The sequence below is a fragment of the Tinamus guttatus genome, unplaced genomic scaffold (assembly GCF_059628265.1).
Source record: "Tinamus guttatus ecotype Peru unplaced genomic scaffold, ASM5962826v1 Tinamus_guttatus_pri_ptg000052l, whole genome shotgun sequence".
In the NCBI taxonomy this organism is placed as follows: domain Eukaryota; kingdom Metazoa; phylum Chordata; class Aves; order Tinamiformes; family Tinamidae; genus Tinamus; species Tinamus guttatus.
The window spans coordinates 10337946-10347896 of record NW_028288586.1 but is presented as its reverse complement, the minus strand read 5'-3'; the positions used below and the strand labels follow the sequence as shown (position 1 = coordinate 10347896).

The 9951-nt window shown below is 50.1% G+C and overlaps 1 pseudogene; it reads right to left on the bottom strand.

The window, feature by feature from the left end:
- Nucleotides 1-3537: 3537 nt before the first annotated feature.
- Nucleotides 3538-7539, bottom strand: LOC148595872 (cyclin-dependent kinase inhibitor 1-like; annotated as a pseudogene).
- Between the last annotated feature and the right edge of the window lie 2412 nt (nt 7540-9951).

Here is a 9951-nt window from a genome sequence, read left to right as displayed (position 1 = left end):
CCCCACCTAGTATTCGATGTGGAGACGCGGGAGAATGTAGGGCGGCAGCTCTGGAATCATATCACTGATGGGGATAAGCAGGCCAGGGACCTTGCTACTACATGGCACCTGGTCCTATCTACCTTATCCGATGTGAAAGCCAAAGGGAAAGTGGCCATCGGAGCCGTGGCCATCGGAGCCATGTCCACCTTTGCGAGCACTTCAGGGCTGGGACCACCATGCCACCGAAAACTGCTGGTGTTTGGAGATCCATTGCCAACCCCCGCGGCCCACGACTTTGTGCCTGCACCTGCAGCGCCTGCACCATCTGTGCCCCCGCTTCTGGACACCCCTGGCCTTCGAGCCTGAGGAACGGCCCGGCTGGGTCCAGGACTTGTTAGATCGCCTTGAAAAAAGGAGAAGGGGGGCCAGGGAAGAGAAGGCGAATGAGATCAAGGAGGCTTATGTTGCTGAGGGCTTGACGAAAGCCAGGAGGGAGGTGCAGGGGGATTTGATCTGTCTTTTAAAGTGGGAGTTGAAGAATTGTAAAGCTTTAGGTGAGGACAGAAACCGTTATTAGGGCTATTATTTCTGTTTGCTATGTTCATCTCTATTATGTGTTGTATCCTTTGTATATTGATGCTGACACAAGGTATGGTTGAAAGGTGGAAATTTGTATGATCTGCAGAGTCATAAAACTATTGTGCGAAGAATCCAGACCTTGAGAAAGAAGATGTTTGCCTGCCCGGGCTGAGCGATAAGGAGCATGGAGGCGGCTGTTCAGCCAGGCTCACAGCCGACCTCCTCCGAAACCAGTTGAAGGTGGCTGCTCAACCAGGCTTGTAGCCAACTTAACTGCAAACATCCTCTAAACTAATTTGAAGGTCAAACACCTGAGAGGGAGGGAGATGAGAAAGGCAGGACCCTCAGACTGATGGCTGGGACCACTTACTGGTATGCGCACCTGCGCGACCAGGACAGAAGGTTATGTGACTGAAGGCGGAGTTTGTCCGCCCTCCTGGTCTGCCTGCTGGCACGTACTGGCCCTACGTGGCAGGATGCACCAGGCATAAACAAGACAGTGCAGAGAGAGGCAGGGCAAGACTCCTAACACTGAGGCCCACGTTGTCTCCGCGGGGACACCCGCCTAGTTAGAAGCCTGACAGCAACCCTCTAATCTGCCAACTCGAGAGAAGGTTCAGTCTCAGTATCCTGCCGGCCAGTATTACCTCAAGAGTAATTAGTCATACTTTGCTTCTTTAACGTACTTTCACCTGAATAGTCGTAGCCACCTTGTTCTGTGTGATTATTGCCGAATCCCAAGCCCATTCGCAACCTAATTGGCAACGAGGATGGGATTCGACAATTGAAACAGTGGAACTCGCTAGTGGAGTGCACAGCTACGTGAGGTGGCTCTGGATAGAAACTGTGTTTGTGCTGTTTGTGTGTGTGGTCTTTAGTCTTTATTATGTAATATATATCAGCAGAGAGGGCTGAATAAGCACAACAAGATAGTGCAGAATTTGAAAGCAGGAAAGCCAGGAATAGCTCAGACTATGGTGTTCCCCCCCACCACCAGTGGAGGACTGGGAGCTATACTCTGACTTGTATCCTTGGAAAGAGATTAGGGAAACACTTCAGTATGGGAAACAAGAATGAAGTGATGGCCAAGCTCCAGTGCGACTGGCACAGAAGGACCTGCAACAGTCCTTAAGAATTGTAAAAGCTTCAATTGCTACTGGAGCGGAGGCCTCCTTAGTATATGGAAATCCCAAGCAATTTCTGGGGAGGAAACCAAACTGAAGCTATGCAAACATAAATAGAAATGGAAATAGAGAACCTTCCAAAGTAATTGGGAGATCTTAATAATTGATTTAGAAGATTCTTTTTTCACTATACTGTTGCATCCTCATGACACACAGTGCTTTGCGTTCACTTTACCCTCGATTAACAAGGAGGAGCCAGCCACGCGCTTTGAATGGACAGTATTACCGCAAGGAAGGAAGAATAGCCCTACTATGTGCCAGCTATTTGTTGCTGCAGTCCTTCAACCCCTGTGGCGCCTATGGACCTATACAGTAATCTGTCATTATGTGGACAACGTCCTGCGTGGTTTTTCGGGTCACGATATGGAGACCTTGACAAAATTTTTAGTGGCAGCTGGCTTACAAATTGCTCCGGAAAAGGTGCAGCAGACAGCGCCCTGGAAGTATCTTGGGTGGGTAGTTACTGATAGCATTATTACGCCACAAAAGACGACCCTCACCATGTCACTGCGGACTCTCACTGACATTCAGACCCTCATGGGGGACCTTCAGTGGATGCTTCCGCTACTGGGCCTCACTAATCAGGACCTCACACCCTTAACGACCGCTGCTTAGAGGAACCGATGCAGCAAAATCAATCACGCTTTCACCCGAGCGAGAGCAGTGCATATGCCATCTGGGATACCTCATCTCTGCCCAGTGGGCGGAAAGGAGGCGACTTGATCTCCCAATAAGACTTATGGTTCTTTCCAACCAGGATACAGTGTGTGCCATCGTCGTGCAATGGCAAAAGAAAAAGGGGGGAGACAACATCGCTATTCTGGAATGGGTGTTTCTGTCCATGCAGCCAAAAAAAGAGTATCCAAACCCGGATGGAGGCACTCGGCGAAGCAACTAGGAAAGGACGGTCCAGGAGGCCTGCTCAATCCACCTCATTGGGTGGCAAAAATATGGGGCTTTGGAGTTGGCGTCCTGGCTGCAGGATTTCGTCACTTTACCGTTATGCTTTGCGGGCGCCGCAGCCACGGCGACCGCCGCTGCTGGCTGCCCTACATGCTGTATGACCGAGATGGTGCTGTCCACAGCGATCCTGCTCGCCTTGGCGCACTCAGCGTGCGCTTTGTTCTTCAGCGGCATGCTCTTCCTGCTCTCCTCACTGGGGCCAGGGCCGGGAACGATCCATGAGGACAAGGCCGTGCTGATGATTTCAGGTCTGTAGAGGGGGCAGCCGCTGCCTGGAGAAAGCGTTTCCTTCTGGATATCGCCTCCGGGCAGGAGTGAGCCGCCCCCCGGCCAGCTGTGCACCAGCACCGTCGGTGCCATCTTTTTAATGTGGTCCAACGTGGCGCTTTCCGCGTCAACCACCTTTGCCGACAGGTTGAGCGGTTTGTCCACGACGCCTTTGGTTGGTGCCTGCTTCTCCAGCAGCGGCGGCATGCGCCTCTCCTTCCGCTCGGGGCCGGCTTTCCACAGGTGCGGCGTGGCTGGCGGCGCCGCCTCCACCACCTCACTCGCCTTGGGCAGCTTCCCGTTGGGCAACCGGGGCGGCGGGAACTCGCCCAGCAGTTTTTAAGGCTAGTCGTCTCCCATCCAAATGATTCCAGTTGATTCCAATTACCCCATTCCAATGAAAGTTTTTGTGTGCCCAGAAAACTTTTCATCGCTGCTGCAATGAGTATTTTTCTGAGTGATGCCCCTAAGTTTCCACAGCTTGTGCACATGGTTTTGAGTGTTGAGGCAACTTGGCAGACGTCTCTGACCTCCCCAGTGCAGAACAATCCTACGCTCACATTCAAGGAGTTGACTTTGCAGCAGCTTGCATATTCGTTTTGACTCGCTTCTTTGCTGAGTAGTAATCTGCTTTCATTTCTCCCTTTATCCTTTATTTGGCCCCTGGCAAGCAGCAGACCTCTCTGGATGAGGGGTCCGGTCTACATATCGGTGCCTCCGTGCCCTGTAGCGTGGAGTCACCCACGACGATCACCTGCCGCTTCTTCCGGGTGCTCCTTTTCTCTTTAGGGGGAGCAGCCTTGCAGCATGGACCAGACTGCCTCTCTGGAGAGACCCCCTAGACGGGCCTTGGTTCAAGGCCTCCTCTATCTGATCCGCAAGTTCCAGGGCCTCGTACCTGTTGAATGTGGTTACAGGTGGAGGTGAGGTCGGGCTTTTTGGCTTCTATGACCATGGGACCCTGTTTGATGACCACCAGCTAGTGGGGAATGATGGGACCCGTCTCAGCAAGAGGGGCACACGTCTCTTTGCCAAAAGGCTGGCCAGCGTGGTTAGGAGGGCTTTAAACTAGGCAAGAAGGGGGAAGGGGAGTGTCACACAGACACGGCAAGCAGTACCGCGCAGCCTAGGTCAGATGGCGTCCAGTGGGAGTATGCTAGTGGGGAAATGAGGATAGGAAATGATCACGGAGGGTCCTCTTTCACCCTCCTGGGAAACCTGTGGCCTCTGTTGCTTCTGAAATGCCTGTACACCAATGCGCAAAGCATGGGGAATAAGCAGGATGAACTGGAGATCTGTGTGCGGTCCCAGCATCATGATATTATTGGTATCACAGAGATGTGGTGGGATAGCTTGCACGACTGGAGCGCTGCCATGGAAGGCTATGTGCTCTTTAGGAAGGACAGGCTGGGAAGGCGAGGTAGTGGAGTTGCTCTTCATGTGAGAGAGCAACTGGAATGCATGGAGCTCAACCTGGAAGTGGAGGATGAGCGAGTTGAGAGCTTGTGGGTAAGGATTAGAGGGCAGGCTAATGTGGGAGACACTGTGGTGGGTGTCTGCTACAGGCCACTTGACCAAGACGAGGAGGTTGATGAGGCCTTCTATAGGCAGCTGGATATTGCCTCACAGTCACAGGCCCTGGTTCTCATGGGGGACTTCAACTACCCCGACATCAACTGGGAGGACAACACAGCCAGGCATAAGCAGTCCTGGAGGTTCCTGCAGAGCGTCGACGATAACTTTTTGATGCAGGTTGTGGAGGAGCTGACAAGGAGAGGTGGGCTACTGGACCTCGTGCTATCAAATAGGGAGGGCCTAGTAGGAGATGTTAAGGCGGGGGGTAGCCTCGGCTGCAGTGACCATGAGTTGGTGGAGTTCAGGATTCAACGAGGAGGAGGCAGGGCTGTAAGTAGCCTTGCAACCATGGACTTCAGGAGGGCCAACTTTAGCCTCTTCAGAGACCTCCTTGGAAGAATCCCCTGGGCTAGAGCTCTAGAAGGTAGGGGGGGCCCAAGAGAGCTGGTTAGTTTTCAAGCGGAACTTCCTCCACGCCCAGCAACAGTGCATCCCTGTGTGTAGGAAGGCAGGCAGAGGGGGCAGGAGACCTGTGTGGATGAGCAGGGAGCTTGTGGCAATGCTCAAGCAGAAGGCAGCGGTATACAGAATGTGGAAAAAAGGACAGGTCCCCTGGGAGAAATACAGGAACGTAGTCAGGGAATGCAGAGATGCAACAAGGAAAGCTAAGGCACGGTTGGAACGCAATCTGGCAAGAGACGTTAAAAATAACAAAAAAAATTTCTTCAAGTGTATTAACAGCAAAAGGAAAATCAGGGAAAACATGGTCCGCTGGTGAACGGGATGGGCACCCTGGTTACAAATAACACAGAAAAAGCGGAGTTGCTCAATGGCTTCTTTGCTTCAGTGTTTACCAAGGGCAGCCCATTAGAGCCCCAGGCCCTAGGGACAAGAGAAGAAGCTGGTGGAGAGGAAGACCTGCCCTGCGTAGAGGAAGATTGGGTCAGAGAGCACCTAAGGAACCTCGATACCCACAAATCCATGGGCCCTGATGGGATGCACCCCAGAGTGCTGCGTGCGCTGGCAGAGGTCATACCTAAACCACTCTCCATCATCTTTGAAAGATCCTGGAGAATGGGGGAGGTGCCGGAAGACTGGAAGAAGGCCAATGTCAGGCCAGTCTTCAAAAAAGGCAAGAAGGAGGACCCAGGCAACTACAGGCCAGTGAGCCTCACCTCCCTCCCTGGAAAAGTGATGGAACGGCTCATACTGGCCGTTGTCTCCAGGCACATGGAGGACAAGAAGGTGCTCAAGAGTAGTCAGCATGGGTTCACCAAGGGGAAATCTTGCTTGGCTAAGCTGATAGCCTTCTATGGTGAAATGACCGGCTGGATAGACGAGGGGAGAGCGGTGGATGTCGTCTATCTCGACTTCACCCCTCCTGGGCAAGCTCCGGAAGTGTGGGATAGATGAGTGGACAGTGAGGTGGATTAGGAACTGGCTGGATGGCAGGGCCCAGAGAGTGGTGATCAGCGGTGCAGAGTCCAGTTAGAGGCCTGTAGCTAGCGGGGTCCCCCAGGGGTCAGTCCTTGGTCCAGTCCTGTTCAATTTATTCATCAATGACCTGGATGAAGGCACAGATTGCTCCCTCAGCAAGTTTGCTGATGACACGAAACTGGGAGGAGTAGCCGATACCCCAGAGGGCTGCGCTGCCATCCAAGGGACCTGGACAGACTGGACAACTGGGCTGTGAAAAACCTCATGCAATTCAACAAGGCCAAGTGCAAGGTTCTGCACCTGGGGAGGAATAACCCTAGACACCAGTACAGGCTGGGGACTGACCTTCTGGAGAGCAGCTCTGCGGAGAAAGACCTGGGTGTCATGGTGGATGATAAGTTGACCATGAGGCAGCAGTGTGCCCTCGTGGCCAAGAAGGCCAATGGGATCCTGGGGTGCATTAAGAAGAGCGTCTCCAGCAGGTCAAACGAGGTGATCCTGCCCCTCTACTCAGCCCTAGTGAGGCCGCATCTGGAGTATTGTGTCCAGTTCTGGGCTCCACAGTGAGAGAGGGATGTGGAGCTTCTGGAGAGAGTCCAGCGCAGGGCCACAAGGATGATCAGGGGCCTGGAACATTTGCCCTACGAGGAGAGACTGAAGGAGCTGGGCCTGTTCAGCCTGGAGAAGAGAAGGCTGAGAGGGGATCTAATCAGTGTATATAAGTACCTCAAGGGAGGGAGTGAGGAGGATGGTGCTGGTCTCTTTTCAGTGGTGGCCACTGATAGGACTAGAGGAAATGTCCGGAAACTGAAGCACCAAAAATTCCACAGGAACTTAAGGACAAATTTCTTAACAGTGAGGGTGACAGAGCACTGGAACAGGCTGCCCAGAGAGGTTGTGGAGTCTCCTTCTCTGGAGATCTTCAAAATCCGCTTGGACGCGGTCCTGTGCCATGTGCTCTAGGTGTCCCTGCGTATGCAGGGGGGTTGGACTAGATGATCTCTAGAGGTCCCTTCCAACCGTAAGCATTCTATGATTCTATGATTCTCCCTTGTTTTTTCCCACTTCTTCTGCAGAAATTGGGGTTTCAGGACTGTACACTTCAGAAAGAAGACCTGTCAGAGATGTCTGTCTTCGTTTTTTCCTTTCTGGGCTCCTCTTGACCCCTGTTTTCTTTGAAGCTTTGGATTTCTCAGGCAGTATCAACGTGGGCAAAGTGCTGAATCTTGTCCTCCCTGCCCAGCGGCAAGTTCAAGTGCTGCAGGGGTTTCTGAGTGTCCCTCACCACACAGCTGTGGTAGAAGGCGGGCACTTGGTGGCCCTCCACCTCTTCCCACTGCAGGAGCCCCTCAGCTGGCGTGTCCCGGAGGAAATCGAAGTTCCACTTCTGCCGGGCTCCCTCGGTGCTGCTGTGCAGCAGGTGCTGGAAATCCTGCTGCATCTGCTCGTGGTCTACGGGGCCAAAGAGGTTCCTCCAGGTGTGGGTTTTTTTCCCTGGCTTCCACTCCACCTTTTCACCCTTCTGCCGCTCTCCATACAGCAGCGCTTCCATGAGTGGGTTGCGGCTGCCACCCCGCTGCCCGAGGCCGGAGTGCAAATTGGGGAAGCTCTGGGGAATTTTGGGGCAGCGGCAGCAAGAGCCCACAAAATCTTAGACACTCTGTCCTGCTGGGTAGTTAAACAAGCAAATGTCACCAGTCAGGTCCCCTCTAATCTGATGCTAGATTTATCACAGGTGCAACATGCGGTGCTACAAAATAGGGCGGCTGTTGACTTCCTGCTGCTGTCCCACAGACATGGATGTGAAGACTTTGAAGGGATGTGCTGCATGGACCTACAAGACCACTCTAAGGCAATCCACCAGCAGATTCAGCAGCTGATGGAGCACACCCAGAAGATACAAAAGGGCGTGGGTTTCTTTGGACTGAATGGGTTAACAGATTTGTTGGGTATTGGTGGGTGGCTCAAATCTTTGCTTAAGACGGGATTAATGCTTTTGATTGTTATGCTTTTTGTCCTGTGCTTATTTAGCTGTGCTTTCACATTTGCTAAATGGATGTTATTCTCTACTACCAATCAGGCCTGGCTGGTGCAAAAGAAAGAAGGGGGAATTATAGAGGAATGGTTAGAGAGCCGCGGACATGGCTGCCCAGCAGGCCTGCTCAATCCGGGCTTTCAGGTTTCAGTGAAAGAATAAAGGGACTGCTGACTAGGAGATAAGGAAGTAGGCCAAGGTCGGGGAAAAAAAGAGCTGTTGAACTACAAGGATGAGCTAAACAAGTAAGGGGGGACTGTAAGGGTCTCAGTTACATCATTGTCTACCAATTAGGAGCCTGTGTAGTTACATCACTAACTGCTAGAATCATATAAATGTACTGCATGCAAGCTAATAAACGAACAAGATCTTTTAACTCACATTGAGTGTGTGTCTTAACTCCAGCTGACCTCCTACAGGTTTGCTTTGAGATTATTTAACTTTTCAAGGGATAGCAGTAGCTGTTCTACATAGTCTGCAAGTTTATTATGAAAATGGTGTTCAGTGTAGTTAGAGCTGAGATGTTCCTGTGAGTGCTTAATACATTACTTAACGCATTCGAGTATTTAAATATTTAATGTAACTAATTTGTGGAGCCTGGCTACCTTCAGAGGTTCTTCTCAGCAGGACTCCTAAAACTAACAGAAAAGGAGAAGAAAATTTCTAAGGGCCAGCTCTCATCTTTGTTATTAATATGCCAGGAGTGATTTTCAAGAAGAGTTGAAATCAGATTACAAGTTATAAAGGAATATCTACAAAGAAGGATAGATTGCCAGCTTCCAAGGTAACCTTTTAGGTCAGCTGGAAATGAAAACATTTCAGAGAATGAATGCTGCTGAGCTGCCCTTTTAGCTTCTGTTTCTGAATAAAGGCTCAAAGAGGTCCACTTCTCAAAGACAATTCCCCTGAGTGGTGTTTTTCAATCTGTAGTTTGCCCTGTACTTCTGGTAGGCCTCCAAAAGCTAACTGAGGTCCTATAGCTTCTCTTTAGAAGTTGCTATACTTCTGCCATTTATATTTAAGAAAGGAAAAAAGTATGCATATCAGTGTATTTTAAATGTGGATGACTTTATTTTGTGATTCATTTTCCAAGTGTGCTTCCAGTTTCATAATTCAGAACATAATCTTTTTTTTTTTGCTAGAATAAATTTTACTGCTTTTCTTTTTAAACTTGTCTGAGGTGAACCGAAGTAAAACTTGCAGTTCTGAGGTATTTGCATTGGCAAGGAGGCAACGAACCCACGGAAGCTGGTGAGCCCCTTGGGGTGTTTATGACCAAAGTGTCTAATGTCCACGTCCAAATTGCTAGAATAATTTGGGGAGCTGTATTGTCAAGTGCAAGGAAAAGAGTGGAATTCCTTCAGATGAGCATAAACCAATGTCTCTCTAACCAAGGGCAGGCAAAGATGATGCAACCTTTGAATCAATGAAGTTCTCCCAGGTAGTGAATAGGGGCCTCAGGGGAGGCAAATTTTGAGAAAAAAAAAAAAAAAAAGGTTTTCAGACCCTTAGGCCTCATTTTACATATTACGTAGTTTGTGTGTACAGTGAAGATAGAGAAGGTGGAGCCAATCACCCAAACATAATGTGCACATTTGTGCTTACTTCAGTAGATTCCTTTCCTGGTTTCCTTTCAGGGCCTTTTTTTCCTAGTCCCCTTGAAATCCTGTCCTTAAATATTGAAGACAAATCTTTGACTCATCGAGTGTCAGTTTTCTAACACTTAAATATGCGAAGATGGTCGTGTGATTCCGGATGTTTTAAAATGATTGTTAGATGATTCTAATATTATTTGTTCCTGAGTTCTTTTCTACTCTTTGCCACATTTATATTCCTAGATGCATCTGTATGTAATGAATCTCATAAGTAGTTGCAAAATAAAAGACACCAGCAATTGAGTGTCAGACTTAATGGTGAAATTTTTTCAGC